The following is a 21,204-nucleotide window of genomic DNA, read 5'->3' on the forward strand; positions in this document are numbered from 1 at the left end:
CTGGGCGGCTCGCAGAGGAGGCTGGACGCGCACACACACCAGTTGTCCAGCCGCTTCGGGAGGACGGGCGCGCGGGTCGAGCGCGGGCAGCCCCTTACCTGGGGGGAGTTTGGGGGGACGAGGCGCGGGTCTGGGAGTCGGCGCCCAGGTGAGCCGACGCGGCGGCGCGGAAGGAGCTGCGGCAAACTCGCGGCCGGAGCTCGCGACTCTCCCCGGCCAGGAGGGAGGGAAAGAGGGAGGGAGCGAGGGGCGGGAGGGGAGCCGAGCGGCGCCGAAGCGCGGGCGGAAAGGGCCGAGACGGCGCGCGAGGGGCGCGGCGCGCAGTGAGGGGCGGGGTGGGGGTGGGGGGGGTTCGTGCCCGCCGACGCCCCGCCCCCGTCGCTCAGGTGCGCGCCGCCTCGTCCCGCCCGCCGCTGCAGCCCGCCCCGCGCCCGCCTGTCCGACCGCACATTCCTGGGCTCGCGGCCCCGCGGCGGCTCCGACTCCGGGCGGGACGGCCCTCCACGCCCTTCACCCCGGTCCTCTTCTCCGCCTCCCCGTCTCCCACCACTCTTCCTTTTAAGTACAAGACATATTCTTCGAGGGAAAATCTCGAAGGCTGCTGGCCGAGGGGGAAAATGCAGTCAACTTGTGATGATTCAGGCCTGACTAGCCAGGATGGGAAAAGAGTCGCGCGTCACTTTTCCTGGTCGCTGCCCGCTTTTCAGATGTACCAGGGTGGCAGGCAGAAGAGCAGTAAAAAAAAAAAAAAAAAAAAAACAAACCCAAACACTTCCTTCTGAGAAAAGTCTCTGGTCTCTGGGTGAAAGGGTCAGCTGAAAGAAAGAGGGGCTTACATTATCAGTGAATTATCAATTATCTTAGGCTTGCGGGAGAAAACTAAAAACTAATTTTGCCAGTGTATTGTATTGGCATCCCATTCCTATTTGGAATTCTCCTTTTAGCCCTGTCTCTACACCTCTTTACAGAGCGTGAATTTAGCAGCAAAGCTCCCTATCCAGTTATGAAAGCTGCGTTGATGCTGATTTCATGTGGGCTGGTGCCGTGATTGACTCTTACTTCTCTGTTCTCTTAACATACCAGGCAGTGTATCTTCTCCTCAGATGCAAGTCATTTAACATTTCTGGATCAGGGCTGCGTGGACTGCCACTGTCCCACACCTGAAGGGACAGACCTCACTACATACAAGTGGTGTCAGGGCACATCATTGTCCTGGGCTACAAATGCCAGGTCACCATTTTGTAAAAAAAGAAAAAAAAAAAAAAAAGTAGGCGAGCCCTGAGTCACACTCTTACCTAACATAAATCTTTGTTCCTACTTAGTATTCCTGTTTTGCCCAGGTGGCACATGGTGGGTGGGCAATCAGTGCGTGCCTGCCACAAAAATAAGATCGGGAGACAGTGATTTACATGCTATTTATTTCTCAGAGGGAAAGTCACAGAGTTCTGGTCTTTGGTCTGGCTTTTGGGGTGAAACATGCATAACAGTGAGAGGGCTCTGGAAAAAAATCCTTAGAAAATCAAAGGCCTTCCTTGGGAATTGGTTTAAAAGGCTGAGCCTAGCTGGTAACAACCTGGGTTTGCCACCTGAAATCCCTCCTTTACAGAGTCACTACAGTATTTTGTTTTCTGGGTTTTAAGGGGGTAGAAGGAGAGTTGGGCACTAAGCAGATTCACATTAATATACTTTGTAACTTACCAAAGGATTTTCACCTGGAAGGGCTGCTGGATATAGCAGAAAGAGGATACAGTGTGCCTGAACATAAATACATAAGTAGCTGAGAGAGCTTGGATGTGGTGTTTGAATTCTCTGAAACTCCGCTTTCTTTACTACAAAATCAGCAACAACAGCATAAATTTTTAAGCTATTATAAGACTTGACACTATGTACTTGGTTCAAGGAAGGCATTCAGTAAATATAATCCCTTTTATTAGTAAATGGATATCAAGCAGTCTTTGGTCTCTAAAAAGTGGGGGGGGGGTGGTGTTGAGGGGAGAAGGCAGGCAGAAAGATTACGTACTGAATACACAATATTCATTTGAAAATGAGACATAGAATGAACTAGAATAACACTTACCACTGCACTCTCAGACTGGTTCTCTTAGTATTAATAGGCTCTGAGTCAGGAATTGGATACTCCTGACTCCTGTGGCTTTGGGCAAGTTGCTTAACTTTTGTGCCTCTGTTTACTTACATATAAAATGGGGATAATGATACTTCCTACATTGTGAGAGTGTTGTGAAGGCATCTGAGATCCTTGGATAAAAGGTAGTATATGAGTACCAGAGTAGTTATTATTAGTCTATAAAGTGCCCTAGGAACCATGGATGAAAGAGATTATTGAGGTACAAAGCACTGTGTATTATTATTGTTATCATTTATTATACCTTTTGTCTTTACCTTACCATTCTCACTTCCAAAGATGTATTTTACAGCCAGACTGCTTCCAGCCTTGCATCAAGATATTTAGCTGAGTCAGTCCTAAATTGCAAAATGTTTGCATATCATCAATCTTTATGTTTAGCATTCTGATGAAATAATCCTCAAAGACTCGGAGCTTGGTTTCTCAACCATGGCACTATTGACATTTAAGAATAGATAATTCTTTAGGGTTTGTCCTGTCCACTGTAGGATGTTTAGCAGCATTCTTGGCTTGCATCCACTAGATACCAATAGTTGGCCCTCACCCCCAGTTGTGACTTTGCCAAATGTTCCCTGCAGGGAAAAATCTTCCCCAGTTGAGAATTTCTGAGCTGGCTCTAAAATAACTAATTTTGGTGATACACTTGCCCTTAAATAATAAAGGGAAATAAGATGATACTAACAAATAAAAAAAATTCATATTAATAGGTCAGAATGAAACTTACTCTAAATGTTGAGTCTTACTTAATGTTTTTCAGAGAGTGGATTAGCTATGGTGTGAAATAGCCTTTTTATGGTGTTGAAATAATTAATAGAATATTGAGCCGTTATGCCTTCAAAGCAAGTATTTCTGGAACATATGCAATTCATCCTCTAAAATCAAAATATTACATGTACATAGTCTTTAAATGTAAATACTTTAGTTCTGTAAGAATTATAACAAAAGGCCAAAAGGCAGCAATCCCCTACTTAGCCTTCCCACTCCCAAAATCCTACCCAAAATTTTGAATTCTTATATCTCTTTCTGCTAATATGAATCTTCATATTTATTTTTAATGTATTTATTTTGAGAGAGAGTGTGTGTGTGTATGTGTGTGTGTGTGCGTGTGCATGTGTGTGTGTGTATGGGGGTGGGGGGGGGATGCGAGAGAGAGGGAGAGAGAATCCCAAGCAGGCTCAGCAATGTCAGCACAGAACCCAAAGCTGGGCTCGATCCCACAAACTATGAGATCATTACTGGAGCTGAAATTAAGAGTCAAACTCTCAACCCAGGTGCCCTTCATATTTATTTTAATGCCCTTATCAGTTATTCTACTTCTTGATTTCTCCATTTTTAGACATACTTTGTTGACTTTCTAATACAGAAAAAGAAAATTTAACCCTCTTATACTAACTACACATACACTTTTCTTACTCCTAAACTCCTGATATATTTATATCATAATTTTATTAAACATTTAATGTTTATTGTTATAAACATTAAATGTCTATTTAATAAAATAAATGTTAATGCACCACTGAGGCATGCAGTGTACTAAGATTGCATTTTTTTAGAACTTCTTTCTTGTTACACAATTGTTTCCCTTTCCTTCTCAGTGAAAACTTGGCGTTTTAAAAATCATTGCATCATATTCTATATACCAGTCACAAATTGAAACCTAAACTTTCCTCCTCTTGGTGCAATTAGTCCCATCAGGTACTCTATCAGTTTCATTTCTCTTTTTCTTGGTGACGTCTCTCCTGGAGATCTCCATCCCCTGCTGTGGTCTGGATTGATTTTAAGACTCATGGCTCTGTGATCATCCTAGGATTATGTTTCCCTAACATCCTGGGGATCATTTCCTATGCAGATCTCTTGTTTCCTGAATCCCATATTGTCCTCTTTCCTTTTTTTCCCATCATTTTAGTAGAGTACATTTTCAATATATTCTGGAGACAGATTACACATTCTTGGAGGCCTTGTGTGTTGGAAACATTTTTAATTTATCTTTCCACTCAATTGTTTGGTGGGACATGGAATTCTAGGTTAGAGATCACTTTCCTTCATAATTTTAAAGGTATCACTGTATTGTCTTCTAGTTTCCAGAGTTGATGTTGAAAAAAACCAATGGCATTCTGATTCCTTTGTATTTTCTCTCTGGAAGTTTCTGGAACTTCTTACCCAGTTCTTCTGGAATATCTTGAAGATTTGCCCTGATTTAGTCTTTTTTCATTATTATATAAGGGACTCAGTGGACGCTTTCAGTCTGCCATCTGCCCTATAGTTGGGAAATTTCTTTGTCCTATACCTTTGGTGATTCTTCAGTTTTCTCTGTTCTCTCTAGAGCTTCTATTAAATAGATGTTGGACTTCTAAACATTCTCTAATAAGTGTTTAATCTTTTTCTCTCCCAGTTTCCATCTCTTTGGCATGTTATTCTACTTTCCATAAAATTTCCTCCACCTTGTATGTCAACCTTTCTACGAATTTTGTTTCTGCCACCTTTTTTTTTTTTTTTTTTGTAAGATATGTTTCTTATTCTCTAAATGTTCTTTTTCCATATCAGCCTATTCTTGGGTCATAGATTCACCATCTTTTCTCTCCCTAAGGAAATCTCTTTAACTTTTCTTCTGCTGGTCCTGCAATGGGCCTCTTATCTAGATGTTCCTTTTTTTCTTTTTGATTGTTTTAGTCTTCATCTTTTGTGTTAGAGGATGTCCTCATCTGTCCATTGTTCATTCATATTGAAGACAGAAGTACTGAAAAGCTGACTGGATGTTCTTTTGTGACAAGGCAGAGCTTGTTGACTGACAGTCCTCATTTAGAAGGCTGATGTTTGGACCCAGGCATTCTGTGGAGACATGTATCAAATGTCAGCATCTATGGGGCTTTTCTCCTGCCAGATCAGTTTCCCTGAGAGAAACTGCTTTTCCGCCTGTGTTACCAGTTGTCAGCCATTTCCAGCGCCAAGTAGGGAGAGAAGACTGGGAAGTCTCATTACTCAATATGCAGGTTTTGGCCCATACCTATGTTCAGTATTCCTGGTGGACTCAAGTTCAGTACCTTCGTGATTCAACTACTGCAAAGCGTGAACTTCCAGTCCTCTGCCAGGATCAGCAGAGACAGACAGCCTCCTTGCTACTGGGCCTTACAGAAGGGACTTGAGGATCTAACTGTTCCTTATGTGGATTTTCAACTAATTCTTCTCTTTTCACCACCTTCTTTTGCTTTCAGAAGTACACGCATCTGCCTCCAACTTCTGAGCTTTCTTCCAGACAAAAAGGATTACTTCTTGTTGGCTTTGGCTCTTGTGGGTGGTTAAAGTCACCTTGCTCTGCTCTACTAATGTCTGTTTTCCAGATTCCATCTTCCCACATTTTGTTCTCATCTCCCATCCTTTTTCTTGTGACTAATTTATTACTTTACTTTTGTCTTAGTGAAATTACTTGAGGGAATAGAAGTAAACATATGTGTTCAGCCTGTTATGTTTAACAGGAAGCCTAATCTATCCATTTTGCAGATTTCCAGGTACTTTGAAATCTAATCTGTGATGAGGCCAGATAAATAGAGACCTCTACATTTCCTTATTGAATTACATCATAAATCCCTATTGACTGACACTATTAGAAAGAACTCTATGAGATGTATTGTATATTCTGTAGACTGTTTATGAAGATGTGGCCCATTATATTACATAGTGTTCCTATTATTTAAAAAGAAACTAGGAAAAATGTCTGACAATATGAAAATAGTTTTATGGTTTTATAATGGCATTGTACAGTGACAGACAGTAGCTACACTTGTAGTGAGCACAGCATAAAATATAAAGTTGTTGAATCATTACATTGTACACCTGAAACTAATGTAACATCATGTGTCAACTACACTTCAATAAATAAATAAAAATTTTAAATAAAATAAAATAAAATAAAACAAAATAAAATAAAATGATGGTATCAGACAGAGCCTTTCACACTGCAGTCATAACCCCTTGGTGGGCCATGATTGAGTTAGTGGGCTGTTAGAATTTTTTAAAAAGAAAGAAAAAGAAAAATATTAGAGAAAAGCCCTCCTTATAAAGGTGCATGTTGTCTGGTGACCCGTTGGATTCGGTTTGTGTACGTGAGGGCACTGTCAGGGTGTGATGTTCATTCCATGTGGTTGGCTGAGTCAAATAAGCATGAAAACCAACATTATAAAAAGGTATGTAAAGACATAGAGTAGGAAAAAATAAATAAACAAAAAATAAATAAATAAGGATATGGAGTAGGTTTACATAACCAAATGCACATTATAATTCCATTCTGTGGAAGAAAAAAAGGAATAGTTGCATATTCCTTTTGTTACTGGCTTTGTGGGTTTGTTTGGTTTTTTTTAACCATTGCAAAACTATGTGTCATGTAGCTAGTGAGTTTTCCCTTTTTCAATTGACTGCTGGTAATCTTAGGCCAGACTTGTAGGCCTCCCCAGGAAAGATCTAGGTTTTATGGTACCTGAAGCTTATATAACTTAGGGAACCTTCTCTAAGAAAAAGAACTGGTCCTTGGCCTTAGCACCATCTTCTTGGAAACCCCCATGCCATGAGAGCCAAGTGGAGGAAGAAGCGAATTGCAGGCCTAAGGGTAAAAGAAGAAAGAGGAGGGACACCTGCGTGGCTCAGTTGGCTAAGTGTCCAACTTCAGCTCAGATCATGATCTCATGGCTGTTGGGTTCAAGCCCCACGTCAGGTTCTGTGCTGACAGCTCAGAGCCTGGAGCCTGCTTCGGATTCTGTGTGTGTCTCTCTCTCTGCCTCTCCCCTGCTCGCTCTCTCTCTCTCTCTCAAAAATAAATAAACATTTTAAAAATGTAGAATAACATTTAAGAAAAAGAAGAAACTTGAGGCAGAGGTCCAAGTAAACCCCTAGCTTGTGTACCCATGGAGCCACAGGAGCAGAAATGAGGAAAGCCGGAGTTCAGGAAGACTGGTACCAATTGTTGGACTGCAGGCCTACTCTCTAGAGTTTGGTTGAATGGATCTACATCCATCACCATCTGACTGAAAGACCACCCGTAAGAGACCCACCTTGCTCATACCAAAACCTTCCCTTTTGGTCCTTTGCCCTGGACCTGTGACTTTTGGGACTAATTTTGTTTTCATTTGTGGCTGAATGTAACGTGTACAATAAAGAAACTGCTGTTTCATCTGAAGAAAAAAAAGAAAAGAATGAGTGAGAAAACATTTAGGATAAGCAAGAAATTTTTAAAAATTATAAGTTTTAACAAATTGAAAAATGCCATAAACATTGCAAAAATCCAGAAAAACCTAAATTATTCATTAATTTACTCTGACACATTTCTATAATACTATTTTGTCTGCATTTTTAAAATGTTTATTTGAGAGAGAGAAGAGCCAGGGAAGGGCAGAGAGAGAGAGAGAGAGAGAGAGAGAGAGAGAAGCCTAAGCAGGCTCCATGCTGTGACAGTGCAGGACTGGATCTCACGAACAGTGAGATCATGAACCTGAACCTGAGCTGAAATCAAGAGTCAGATGCTTAGCCAACTGAACCACCCATGTGCCCCTTGTCTGCATTTTTATAATTGGTTTTATTTTTATTTACTGATGCCTAAAATAGGTGACTTCACACACAGATATATCTTCTATTTGCAGTACAAATATATAGATTAGTGTACCACAGACACAGGAACCCTGATATTTCATATTATTCCCATCAAAAGGAAAATAATGTACTAGGAATTTTTATCTTTATAGCTTGTCTTACAGACTATACTCCTGATAGGAAAGAGCTTCTGTTTTGACCAGACTTGCCAGAGCCTAGAAGGAGCAACTTCCTTGTCATGGTCAGCGGCCAACTTCCCAGGCACTCTGACTCCCTGAGGATCTTAGCTGCTGGCTGACTGTCTTCTCCTATTTATGTCAGTTCTTAGTGATAACATGCAAAGATAATCTGTCCAGTCTCCTGGCACCTCAGATACTTGACTTCACTTCCAATCATCATTTCCTCTTTACCCCTCTTTAGTCAGACATCTCCCATGTCAGTCTCTTGACTTTGTCATCACCGGCTAGTACACCTCCAGAGTCTCAGTTGAAACATCCCATTTTCTGACCATTACCTCCTACTCCTCCGGCATGCTTACTCTGGTACCACCACTCCAACCATTTTTTGTTCTATCGACCTTACCAATTTTTCATTGTCATGTTTTTTCATGTCCTAACTTCCTTACTCAGCTTACATTTCTAACATGTATTGTTATTAGCCTCCTCTGTGCCCACACCTGCTCAGCTAAATCAGGTTAATTAAAAACAGCAGGGGGGGCACCTAGGTGGCTCAGTCACTTGAGCCTCTGACTTTGGTTCACGTCATGATCTCATGGTTCCTGAGTTAGAACCCCACGTCGGGCTCTTTGCTGTCAGCACAGAGACTGCTTCGGATCCTTTGTCCCCATTTCTCTCTGCCCTCCCCTGCTCATGCTCTTTCTCTCAAAAATAAATAAAAAAAATTGTAGGGCATGCTTTCTAACTCTACTTTAAAGGAATGACTATGTAGTCAGACAAATATCATAGGACTTCATTCATATGTGGAATTTAAGATACAAAACAGATGAACATAAGGGAATAGAAGCAAAAATAATATAAAAACAGGGAGGGGGACCAAACATAAGAGACTCTTTAATACAGAGAACCAAACTGAGGGTTGCTGGAGGGGCTTTGGGGGGGGGGAATGGGCTAAATGGGCAAGGGACATTAAGGAGGGCATTTGTTGGGATGAGCACTGGGTGTTATATGTAGGGGATGAATCACTGGATTCTACTTCTGAAATCATATTGCACTATATGCTAACTAACTCGGATGTAAAATAAATACATACATACATACATACATGCACGGCTATAGTCTCAACTGGACAGTCCATACTGTCTGGCAATCCGGCAATCCTGCAGTCCTAATAAAGGTGCTCTTCTGTTCTCCAAAATGACTTCTTCACGTCAGTCCCTCAAACCTCCAATACTTCTTCATCCCACACTTATTCTCAGTTGATGAACTTGCCATCATATTCGTTGACTAAAGTAAAACTGATTAGAGTGGAGCCCCTCATCCTCCTAACAGCTCTACCCACTTTGCTATATCTGGATTGGCCCTGTGCCTTCTTACTTATATTTCTCTTTCTTTACTTTTTATTTTAGAAAGAGAGAAAGCACAGAAGCAGAGGAGCGGCAGAGGGGGGGAGAGAGAGAGAATCTTAAGCAGGCTCCACTCTCAGCACCGAGCCTGAAGTGGGGCTCAATCTCACAACCATGAGACCTTGACCTGAGCCGAGACCCAGAGTCAGATGCTCAACTGACTGAACCAGCCAGGCACCCCTGCCTTCTTTTAGATGAAGTTCTCTACTCCCTCCAAAAGCAGTCCTGTCGCTTGTGTCTTTCCCCTTTCAAGGGCTTTGTACCTACCATTGTACTCTCCCCTCATGCATAATCAATTTTTCCTTCTGTATTAGATTATTCCCTTCTACATATAAATGAACTCTAATAATCCCTTCTATATGACTTTTCTACCACCCTAGCAAATTGCCACAGACTTAGCATCTTAAACAACACAACTTTATCATTGTATATAGTTCTGTGCCAGATGTCCCACCTGGGTCTCACTGGTCAAAAATGAAGGGACTGGCAGGGCGACATTCCTTTCAGGAGGATTTCTGGAACAATCTATTTCCTTGCCCTTTCCAACCTTTAGAACCTCCCACATTCCTTGGCTTCAGGTCCTCTTTGCCCATCTTCAAAATAAGCAATGTTGTATTTCTCTGTGCCTTTCATAATCACAAATCCCTAGGATTCTCTTTTCTGCCTCCCTTTTCCACTTTTAAGGATCCTATGATTGCACTGGAAGCACTTGTATATGCTAGGATAATCTATTTTAAAGTCAGCTGATTAGCAACCTTGACACTATCTTCAACCTTGATTCTCCTTTGCTATAACTTAGTATTTTCACAGGTTCCAGGGATTAGGGCCTACGAACTCTTTGGGGACCATCATTCTTTTTTTTTTTTCTTTAAGTTTATTTATTTATTTTGAGAGAGAGAGAGGAGAGAGAGGGTACGAGCAGACTTGGGGAGAGGGAAGACAGAGGCAGAGAGACAGCAAGAACCCCAAGCAGGTTCCCGGCTGTCAGCACGAGAGCCTGCCATGGGGCTTGATTTCACCAACTGTGAGATCATGACCCGAGCAGAAATCAAGAGTCATACCTGAACCCACTGAGCCACCCAGGTGCCCCAGGGGAACCATTGTTGTGACTACCACACCCTCTTAAAGCAAAAAAAGTTCCCTTGACTGGAATCTAATCTGGTCAATGTCTCATTTCTCTTTTGGTGTTTAGTCAAAATTCTTGAAAGGGTCATCTTTACTCACTGCTGCAGTCTTGTGAGCCTGGGTTATTAACCTGTGGGGTCTGTGCTAATTCCAGGTAGTTAGTGTTATAATTGAATTGAAGAACATCCAGTTGGTATTCAGAGAGTGGAAGAACTGGTTAGTGTCAGAACCCCCCCCCCCCACATTTGGTGTCAGAAGTGTTGAGAGTAAAGGAATACACTATTTCCCCTTTTATCCAGTTAAGTTGAAGATGTGATTTTCTGATAATCCAGCGATTGTACTCTTAGGTACCTACCCTAGAGAAACTGACATGAACACAGGGACACATGGACGTAAATGTTTATTCACTGCAGCACTTATTGTAATAGTGAAAAAGTGGAAATGTACCTATAGTTAGCAGGATGGTGGATATATACAGTTTATTAGTGCAATGGAACATTTATAACATCTCAGAAACGTCATTAAAAACAGATTCAGGGGTGCCTGGGTGGCTCATTTGGTTGAGCATCTGACTCTTGATTTCAGCTCAGGTCATGATCTCGCAGTTTGTGAGTTTGAGCCCCACATTGGGCTCTATGCTGACAGTGCAGAGCCTGCTTGGGATTCTCTCTCTCTCCCCCCTCTCTCTGCCCCTCACCCACTCTCTCTGCCCCCCGCCTCAAAAACAAAATAAATAAACTTAAAAAAAATTAAAACCAGTTTCAGGGGTGCCTGGGTGGCTTAGTCGGTTAAGTGTCTGACTCTTGACGGTCACGATATCACAGTGGTGGGATCCATGCTGAGCATGGAGCCTACTTAAGATTCTCTCTCTTTCTCTCTCTCTCTCTCTCTCTCTCTCTGCCCCTCTCCCCTGCTTGCTTGCTCTCTCTGTAAAGCTAAAAAAAATAATAAAAAACAGTTTCAAATGAATATGTGAAGTATACCAGTCATATACATTTCTAAAATGTATAAGAAGTAAATGTATGTATATATTTGACAAATACATACAGTAAAGCCTTGGTTTGTGAGCATAATTCGTTCCAGAAACATGCTTGTAATCCAAAGCACTTGTATATCAAAGTGAATTTTCCCATAAGAAATAATTGAAGCTCAGATGATTCGTTCCACAATCCAAAAATATTCATGTAAAAGTGATTACAATACTGTACTATAATACAGAATAATAAAAAATACAAAATATAAAGAAAACTAAACGAATTAACCTGAACTTACCTTTGAAAACCTTTGTGGCTGGTGTGAGGGAGACAAGAGAGAGGAGGGTTATTGTGTAGGACAACTTCCACTATCACTGACGGAATTACTGCTATCTATTGGCTCAGGGGAATCTTTTTCTTTTCGTGCAACTTTAACAAGGAACCTATCCAATGACACTCGCTTTTGCCTCCTTTTGAGGATTTTGCAGAAATGTGACAATGCGTTGTCATTAAACAGATTCATCACTCGCACTGCTACAGCCTTATTCAGGTGGTGCTTTTCTCCAAATTTCCAAATGTGTTTCCCACATTTACACATATCCCTAATCTCATTTGAATTGGCGGATTCCTCTGCCTTTTTCGTCTCCTCCTCCTCTGCAGATGAGATGCAGAAGTAGACTTCTTATAAATTCTTGCAATTTTGGCCACTTGCACACCTCATTCGTATTTTTCAATGATTTCCTTCTTAATGTCCGCCATAATCATCTCCTTCTTACTACCTTTCTTTTCAACCTTTTTCAGCATGGGGGCCATTGTATATGCTTGCACAGATGTTGACTACAGTACAGTATTAATAAACTCTTGTCCTATACTGTATTTAATGTAACTGGCAATAAGGCATCAGAGGAAAGGGTCTATATCTGCAGGCAGCCTGACCTAGAATAAAGCAAGGCATTCCTAAGCTTCCCCTTGTATGGAAAAGCAAAGGACTGTCCATACATGCTTTGAAGTGACAAAAAATACACTAGTGCCAGTTGTGGACATTTGCCAATGTTCTGAAAAATCATTGATTTCTGCCAAACACCACAGCCTGAGAACGAGCATCCGAGCATGGGAGACAATCCCCACAATCCCGCAGCGAGAGAGAGAGAGAGAAAGAGAAAGAGAGAGAGAAAAGAACCAATGGCTCAGTTGTGATCACATGACATTTGCCATCACATACTACTCATATTGCAAGACATCACTCATTTAGCAAGTTAAAATTTATTAGAAATGTTTGCTCATCTTACAGAACACTCGCAGAACAAGTTACTCACAATCCAAGGTTTTACTATAATTTTTAAATATAAACACAAACACACCAAATTCAGTTCATTAGTTACTCCTGACGACAGGTGGGAGGAAAATATAGACGAACTGTAATTTGCTTTATGTTTTATTTCTTTAAAAATAAAAGAAAATCTAAGATAAATTTTGCAAATCATTAACATTTGTTAAATCTCAGTGGGGGTGGTAGGCTCTTCGTTCTATTATTTTCTGTACTTTCACATGTTTAAAATATGCTAGAATTTGAAGTAATTTGGGGGATGCCTGGGAGGCTCAGTCGGTTAAGCATCTGACTTTGGCTCAGGTCATGATTTGACGGCTTCTGAGTTCAAGTTCCACATTGGGCTCTGTGCTGTCAGTACAGGGTCTGCTTCAGATCCTCTGTCTCTCTCTCTACTCCTCCCCTGCACCTTCTCTCTCTCTCTCTCTCAAATAAATAAACATTAAAAATAAATAAATAGGGGTGCCTGGGTAGCTCAGTTGGTTAAGCGTCCAACTTCAGCTCGGGTCATGATCTCGTGGTTGTGAGTTTGAGCCTCACATCGGGCTCTGTGCTGACAGCTCAGAGGCTGGAGCCTGCTTTGGATTCTGTGTCTCCCCCCGCCACCCACCCCCCTTTCCCTGCTCACGCTCTGTGTATCTCTGTCTCTCAAACTTTAAAAAAATAAATAAATAAATAAAATAAAAATAAAGTAATTTTTAAAGGAAAATTCTTGGACTTGGATAAATTGTTTCATAAGAAAAGGCTTCATTTTAAAGGGCCAAACCTTTAACAAAATTGGACTTGCACATCATGTCTTGGGGCAACCTTAAAACATCCCTGGTTTTTTATGCCAAGCAAAAACACACAAAATTGTAGAAAACTGAATGAGGCCATGTACCCTGGAAATATTTGAAATGGTTTATTGCTTGGGGCAAAGGACGAAAACTGAAGTCATGCCAATTTCAAAAGGCATGATCCCCTTTAGGGGATCCCCTGATCTTTCTTCTAATATCTAGAAACAAGTCCGTAAACCGGCTCCTCAACTGCTTTCCTTCAATAGGCAAACAACTGGATGAAACTGCTGACGCTTCTCCTTTCAACCAGCTCTGTCATTCTTTATTTGCACACCGGTACCACTCAAGAAGTATCCAATTTTTCGGATCCCCTTTTGGCAACTTGACAAGCCATCATCATTTTCCAAATGGTGAAAAAATGTCTTCATCAAAGAAAACTTTGTCTCCAAGGACAGAGCGTTTGGTTCTCTGGACTCAGTAACATACCTGGCTGGGCGGCTCTGCTGAAGGTGTACCATGCGTTGTCATGACTCATTGCCCTCAGCATCAACAGGAATTGATATGTGCCAGCAATTCTCAAAGGAGTCTTGTTTACTGCTGTGAGAGTCATCGACTTCATCAGAGCCTGGTCTTGACCTCGGCCTTTTCAAGAAATTTTGACTAGAAAAGAGATCAGAGTAGGAAGCTATCTCTGTTATACCCAGTCCACTAACTTTCCAAAGAACTCATCTTAAAAGTATGTGATTGTGGGGCGCCTGGGTGGCTCAGTCGGTTGAGCGTCCGACTTCAGCTCAGGTCACCATCTCGCGGTCCGTGAGTTAGAGCCCCGCGTCGGGCTCTGGGCTGATGGCTCAGAGCCTGGAGCCTGCTTCCGATTCTGTGTCTCCCTCTCTCTCTGCCCCTCCCCTGTTCATGTTCTGTCTCTCTCTGTCTCAAAAATAAATAAAACTTTAAAAAAAATATTTTTTTTAATGAAAAAAAAAAGTATGTGATTGAACTTCAAGCTTAAGTTGTTATGTGTGCTCTAAAGAGAGAAGATAGAGACAGAAAAAGAGGGAGAGAGAGAGAGAGACAGAAAAGGAGACAGAGACCAGACTTTTCAGAACAATTTAATTGAGAGTTCATTCCTGGTTGTGTTACATAGGTATTTTTGACCGTAAGACTGAAGCAAAAATTTTTTTAAGTTTATTTATTTATTTTTGGGATAGAGAGAGAGAGAGAAGGAGAGAGAGAGAAAGAGCAGCAGAAGGGCAGAGAGAGAGGGAGAGAACCCAAACAGGCTCCATGGTCAGCACAGAGCTGACTTGGTGCTTGATCCCATGACTTTGAGATCATGACCTGAGCCGATATCAAGAGTCAGACACTTAACTAACTGAGCCACCCAGATGCCCCTAAAACAAATATTTTAATTTATGGTTCTACATAGGGTATTATGGGTACTGCTGAAAGGAACCCCCCAACTCTTAAGGCCCTGTGCCATTTCATGAAGCGAAGACAGAATGCAAGTAACGATGTAAACTTTTCAGTGAGGATAAGGACTTTCTGTGGTCTAAAGCCCATTGAGAAAGTCTTATTAATTTCTCTACAAGCAGGAATTTTCAAGACCCCAAAACACGAGAGAATTCTTTTGAATGTTGCTTCTGCTTAGATGACTTTAAAATTAAAACATGAACTGGGATGCCTGGGTGGCTCAGTCGGTTAAGCATCCAACTCCTGGTTTCAGCTCAGGTCACGATCTCATGGTTAGTGAATTTGAGCCTGTGTGGGGCTCTGGGGCTGAGGGCACAGAGCCTGCTTAGGATTCTCTCTGTCCCTCTCTGTCTGCCCCTCCCCTGCTTGTGCAATTTTTCTCGATCTCTTTTTCAAAAATAAATGAACAAACATTAAAAAAAAATTAAGACACAAATTTATCATCCTTTTTTGCCCACAGAAAGCTTCAGTAATATACCTAACAAAAGATGGTTCCGTTGTTTTACAGTGGTGATGATGAACCATGAATTCAACTTAGTCTCGGGGTATGTCCTGTGACCTATACAAGCAAATGTTTTCAGTATTTATTGCCATTAAAAGAAACTGAAATCAAGTGGATGACATGTATGACACAACTCAACTTATTTTTTTTTTAACATAACCCAACTTCTTATTCATATCAAAAGCATCCTTTCACTGGAGTTTACTACTGGGTAAAGTTAAGGTTGCCTTTTATTTTATTGGCATTCAAATAATGAAGACAATATTTTGCTTACTTACATTTATAGCAGTAATTCATTGGTTTCCACACATTACGGACTGTACTATTACTTCATATATAATGTCTAATAATTCTAAACAGTCCTATGAGGGGAGCACTAATATTCCCTTTCACAGATCAGAAAACTGAAGCCTAGAGAGAATAAGTAATGTGTCCACTGTCACACAGCTGGTACATGATAAAGCCAAATATTTCAGCACATATCTGTCTGATTCCAGAGCCCATCTTATATTACATGGCAAACGAATTCATTTTCAATGCTATAAAGTAAACTAAATGCAAACAGCCTAGTTTCTGTGCATTTTTCCATGAAAGATTTGTTTCAATTTCATCAACATTTTAGGACTTCATGATCAGTGATTCTTAGAGCTCAGAACAACTGGACTAGAGAAACCACAGAGCTTGGGATGCCTGCGCAGGCCCTTCCCTCTCTGTCTTTGCATCATAGTGTCTGGCATACAGTAGGGGTTCTATGTATAAATATTTGTCAAAGGCATGCAGGCAGGTTGGCTATCCTGAGGTTGCCCTGGAAGTAAGCTGTGTCCCAGGGCTTACTTGGGAGGTGGGGACAGTTCTGGTTGGCGACGTATTCCTTGGTGTATGTACCATAACCAGCCTTTGATCCTCAGCTTTGCAGATTCCAAACTCCGCTTTTATCAGCAATTAAAGAGCATATTAATTTTCAACAACACAATCACACTAACGTAGCCTGATGTCTAAGCGCCAAGTAACTCATTGATTTATAATGAAAACTATGAAGGTCAGAAACAGGAATGTTAAAGTCATCACCAACAGCATGTGTTCTCCAAGAAGGCCGACCTACATGGGAGTGAGCGCATAACTGAAGGTTTACTTGGTAAATATGGAAAAGGAACAATGGAGGTTAATTAGAGGAATCCAGCGTTTATTGGCCTCTGGTAGGAGAGCCAGAGCACTCATCCCCACAAACAAGGAGAGTCTTGCCAAACTGAAGAGAACAGAATGGCTCTCCCCAGGACCTTTGCATTCCATCTCTTCTTGGTTAAGGAAGTTGTTAAATTGGCTGGTGATGAACACATTCTTTCTTTGTATATACTAACGTTTAATCCGGTTATGGTCACCTTTTATTGGTGAGACCTCTTTCAGGTGAATTTGCATATCTCCACAAAATCCATTTATTGACCTTTTTAAGAGTTTAATTCTCCCCGGGGAATGTTATTGGTGGGCATTCTACTATAACCTGAGTGGGCTAATGACTAACATTCTCTCAGGCCACTCAATAAAAGTCTGAGTCCTTAGATCTTCCAATAGAAATTGTTCCTAATTTTAAAGTGAATATGCAAGCTACATGAAGAAAAGGATTGTGGTCATTCAGCTGGAATGACCTGGAACCACCTAAGCTAGAGCACAGACATGTCAGGTGCCCACCAGGAATGGAAGGTTGGGATTGGAGACAAGTGGAGATCGAGGGGACAGAGGAGTAGGGATGAGGCTGCTTGAGCTCTTCAGGGCCAAAGGTGCAGGAGACATTTCCTCCCTCTCTGACACTCCTTCCCTCATCCCTGACTCTTGCACCTCTGGTTATTAATTGTCTGTCTCTTTCAGAAGCTTTTGTTTTCTCAGTTCATTCTTTAAATCAGTAATTTTTAAAACTTGGGGCACGTGGCTGGCTCAGTCAGGAGAGCATGTGACTCTGGATCTCAGGGTCATGAGTTTTAGTCCCATGTTGGGAGTAGAGATTGCTTTAAATACATAAATAAAGAATTTTTTTAAGTTTATTTATTTTGAAAGAGAGAGCAAGCAAGCAGGGGAGAGGCAGAGACAGAGGGAGAGAGAGAGGATCCCAAGCAGGCTCTACATTAGCAGGTAAATATTTACATGGGGGTCGAACTCACGAACCCTGAGATCATGACCTGAGCTGAAACTGAGAGTAGGACGCTTAAGACTGAGCTACCCAAGTGCCCCACTGAGCCACTTTTGCACCCCAGTCATTTTTAAAAATTTTTTTAAATGTTTTTATTTATTTTTGAGACTGAGAGAGATAGAGCATGAGCAGGGGAGGGGCAGAGAGAGAGAGGGAGACACAGAATCCGAAGCAGGCTCCAGGCTCTGAGCTGTCAGCACAGAGCCTGACGCGGGGCTCGAACTCACAGACTGTGAGATCATGACCTGAGCTGAAGTCGGATGCCCAACCAACTGAGCCACCCAGGCACCCCTGTACCCCAGTAATTTTTTAAAATGAGTTTTTTAATTATGTAATACGTGTTTGTGGAATAATATCCAAGAACTGTAAGGGCAAAGTATGAAAAATCTAGTTTCTCTCCCACCTACAATGACCATACGCACAACTCTGCTCTCTGTTCCCAGGGACAACCACTGGCACCAGATTCCTACATATCCTTCCAGAAAGTCCCTGGATAGGCAAGCATGTGTGTGTGTGTGTGTGTGTGTGTGTGTACATTTGTGTAAGTATATAATTTTTTACACCAAGAATAGAATACTACTGCATTCTGCTTTCTTCACTTTATTTTTTTTATGTTTATTTATTTTTGAGAGAGAGCGAGAGCATGAGCAGGGGAGGGACAGAGAAAGAGGGAGACACAGAATCCAAAGCAGGCTCCAGGCTCTGGGCCATCAGCAGAGAGCCCGACACGGGGCTTGAACTCACAAACCGTGACATCATGACCTGAGCTGAAGCCAGACGTTCAACCAACTGAGCCTCTAGGTGCCCCCTGCTTTCTTCACTTTAAAATGGATTTTAGGGGTGCCTGGGTGGCTCAGTCGGTTGAGTGGCCAACTTCTGATTTCGGCTCAGGTCATGATTCCAGGGTTGTGGGACTGAGCCTTGTGTGGGGCTCCATGCTGAGCATGGAGCCTGCTTGAGATTCTCTCTCTCTCTGCCTCTCTCTGCCATTCACGTGTGTGCGTGCTCTCTTTCTAAAATAAAACAAAATGGATTTTAGAGATCTTTCCATATCTTTTCATTCTTTTATTCATTCACCTGACAAGTATTTATTCAGTGTCTACCTTGTGCCAGGCACTCTTAGATGGTAAAGACTTGGCAGAGGGCAAAATCTCTACCTTCATGGAACTTACATTCTAGTAGAGGGAAACAGGGAAGACAGACAAATGGCAAACAAGCAATGAAATATGTATAATATGCCAGATGGTGATGAGTGCTGTGCAGAAAAATAAATGCATAGATGCAGAGTGCTGGCATGCTAGAAGTTGGAGAGTGGCTGCAGCCATCTAAAGGAGAGAGAGAGAGAGAGAGAGAGAGATTGGGGCCTGGTTCTTTTGTTGGTACAATAGCATTCTGTCAGATGAATACACCATAGTTCCTTTAATCAGTCTCCTACTGACATTTACTTTGTTTCTAATATTTTGCTGTTACACTACTGCAAATCTTACACATAGGCCATTTGACACATCTAACAGTATATTTGTTTTTTATTTTTAAGTTTATTTATTTATTTTGAGAGAGACAGAGACAGTGCAAGCAGGGGAGGGGCAGAGAGAGGGAGAGACAGGATCCCAAGCAGGCTCCACAGTGCAGAGCCCGATGTGGGGTTCAAACCCATGAAGCCATGAGGTCATGACCTGAGCTGATACCAAGAGTCAGATACTTCACCGACTGAGCCACCCGGGCGCCCCTAAAAGTATATTTGTAAGCTAAATTCCTAGAAGTGGAGTTGCCATTTTAAGTGTCTGTGCGGTTTTATAATTTCAACAGATATCGCTAGAATACTTTCTGGAAAGTGCCAATTGACAGTTCTTTCAGCAATGAATGGGAGGCCCGCACCTTCACCAATCCTGTGTTGTCAAGATCTGTGATGTTTGCTTATCTGAGGAGAAAGCCATGAAATATTTTTAGAAGCCTAATTTGCATTTTACTTTTTTACGATTGAAGTTAAATGTTCCCTGTGTCTAAAGGCCTTTTTTATTTTTTGTAAATTATCCATGTCCTTTGCCAAATTTTCTACTATGTGTGTGAGGAGTAGGGGTAGTGGTCACTTTGTTTTGCTTATTTCTGATTTGTAGAACTCTTCTTAGTAAAGAATTTACAGCCTTTGGGGATGTGGGTAGCAAATGTTTTACCCGATTTGTCAGTTCTCTTTGATTGTGTTTATAGTAAATGGCTTTTATAATGCAGAAATTTTTACCATTATATAGCCCAATTAAACTACCTTTTTATGGTTTCAGAAATTATTTTTTTTAATTTCCTGTTTTTCTTCTAGTATTTTAACAGTTTGTTTTTTAACTTTTAAATATTTGATTCATTTGGAATTCATACTACGTAAGGTGTGAGGCACAGCTCCAGTTAATTTTTTTCCAACTGGTTACCCAGTTGTCCTAAAACCATTTATAGAATAACTCCTCCTTTCTTTTTTTTAATTTTTTTAATGTTTATTTCTGAGAGAGAGAGACAGAGAGAGAGAGACAGAGCATGAGCAGGGGAGGGGCAGAGAGAGAGGGAATCTGAAGAATCTGAAGCAGAATCTGAAGCAGGCTCCAGGCTCTGAGCTGTCAGCATGGAGCCTGACGCGGGGCTCGAACTCGCAAACCGTGAGATCATGACCTGAGCTGAAGTCAGACACTTAACCGACTGAAACACCCAGGTATCCCACTCCTCCTTTCTCCATGACTTTTTTTTTTTTTAAGATTTTAATTTTTTTTAAGTAATCTTTACACCCAACATTGGGCTCGAATTTCCAACCCAGAGATCAGGAGTTGCATATTCTATGGACTGAGCCAGCCGGGCGTCCCTTCATGACTTTTCTTTTTATTTCTTGAGAGAGAGGGAGAGAGAGCACAACTGTGCGAGTGAGCGCGGATGAGGCACAGAGGGAAAGGGAGAGAGAGAAAGGCTCTTAAAGAGGCTCCAGTCTCAGCCCAGAGCTCAATGTGTAGCTTGATCTTATGACCCTAGGATCATGACCTGAGCCAAAATCAAGAGTCAAATGACCGAACCACCCAGGTGCCCCACTCCATGACTTTTGAATCCCACTTTTGCATGTGATAAACTCCAATAAGAATATGGGTCCAATTTGCATTTTCCAGACAAGCCCATTGATTTCACTGTTCATCTTTTCAACGATGGTCTATTTACATGCCAGGCACTGTTCTATGCAGGCATTAGTAACATTTTTAAATGTTAGAGCTTATGAAATAGATTTTACAACCTATCTTATTTTTCTTATTCTTTTTAGACTTTCCCAGGCTCTTTTTATTTGCTTATTTTCCACTTGAACTTTAGAATCAGTCTGTCTAGTTCCAAAATAAATTATCTTGGTGTTTTTATTGGGATTACACTGAATTTACAGATTAATTTAGGGCAAATCGACATCTTTGTCATGCTAAAATTTTCTGAACAAGAGCATAGCATGTCATTTGGTACATTTTTGTGTGTGTCCCTCATTAGTGTTTTAGTTTTCTTCATATAAATTGTTCACACTTTCTGTATATTTTA

Source organism: Panthera tigris, chromosome B4 (assembly GCF_018350195.1).
Source record: "Panthera tigris isolate Pti1 chromosome B4, P.tigris_Pti1_mat1.1, whole genome shotgun sequence".
Classification (NCBI taxonomy): Eukaryota; Metazoa; Chordata; class Mammalia; order Carnivora; family Felidae; genus Panthera; species Panthera tigris.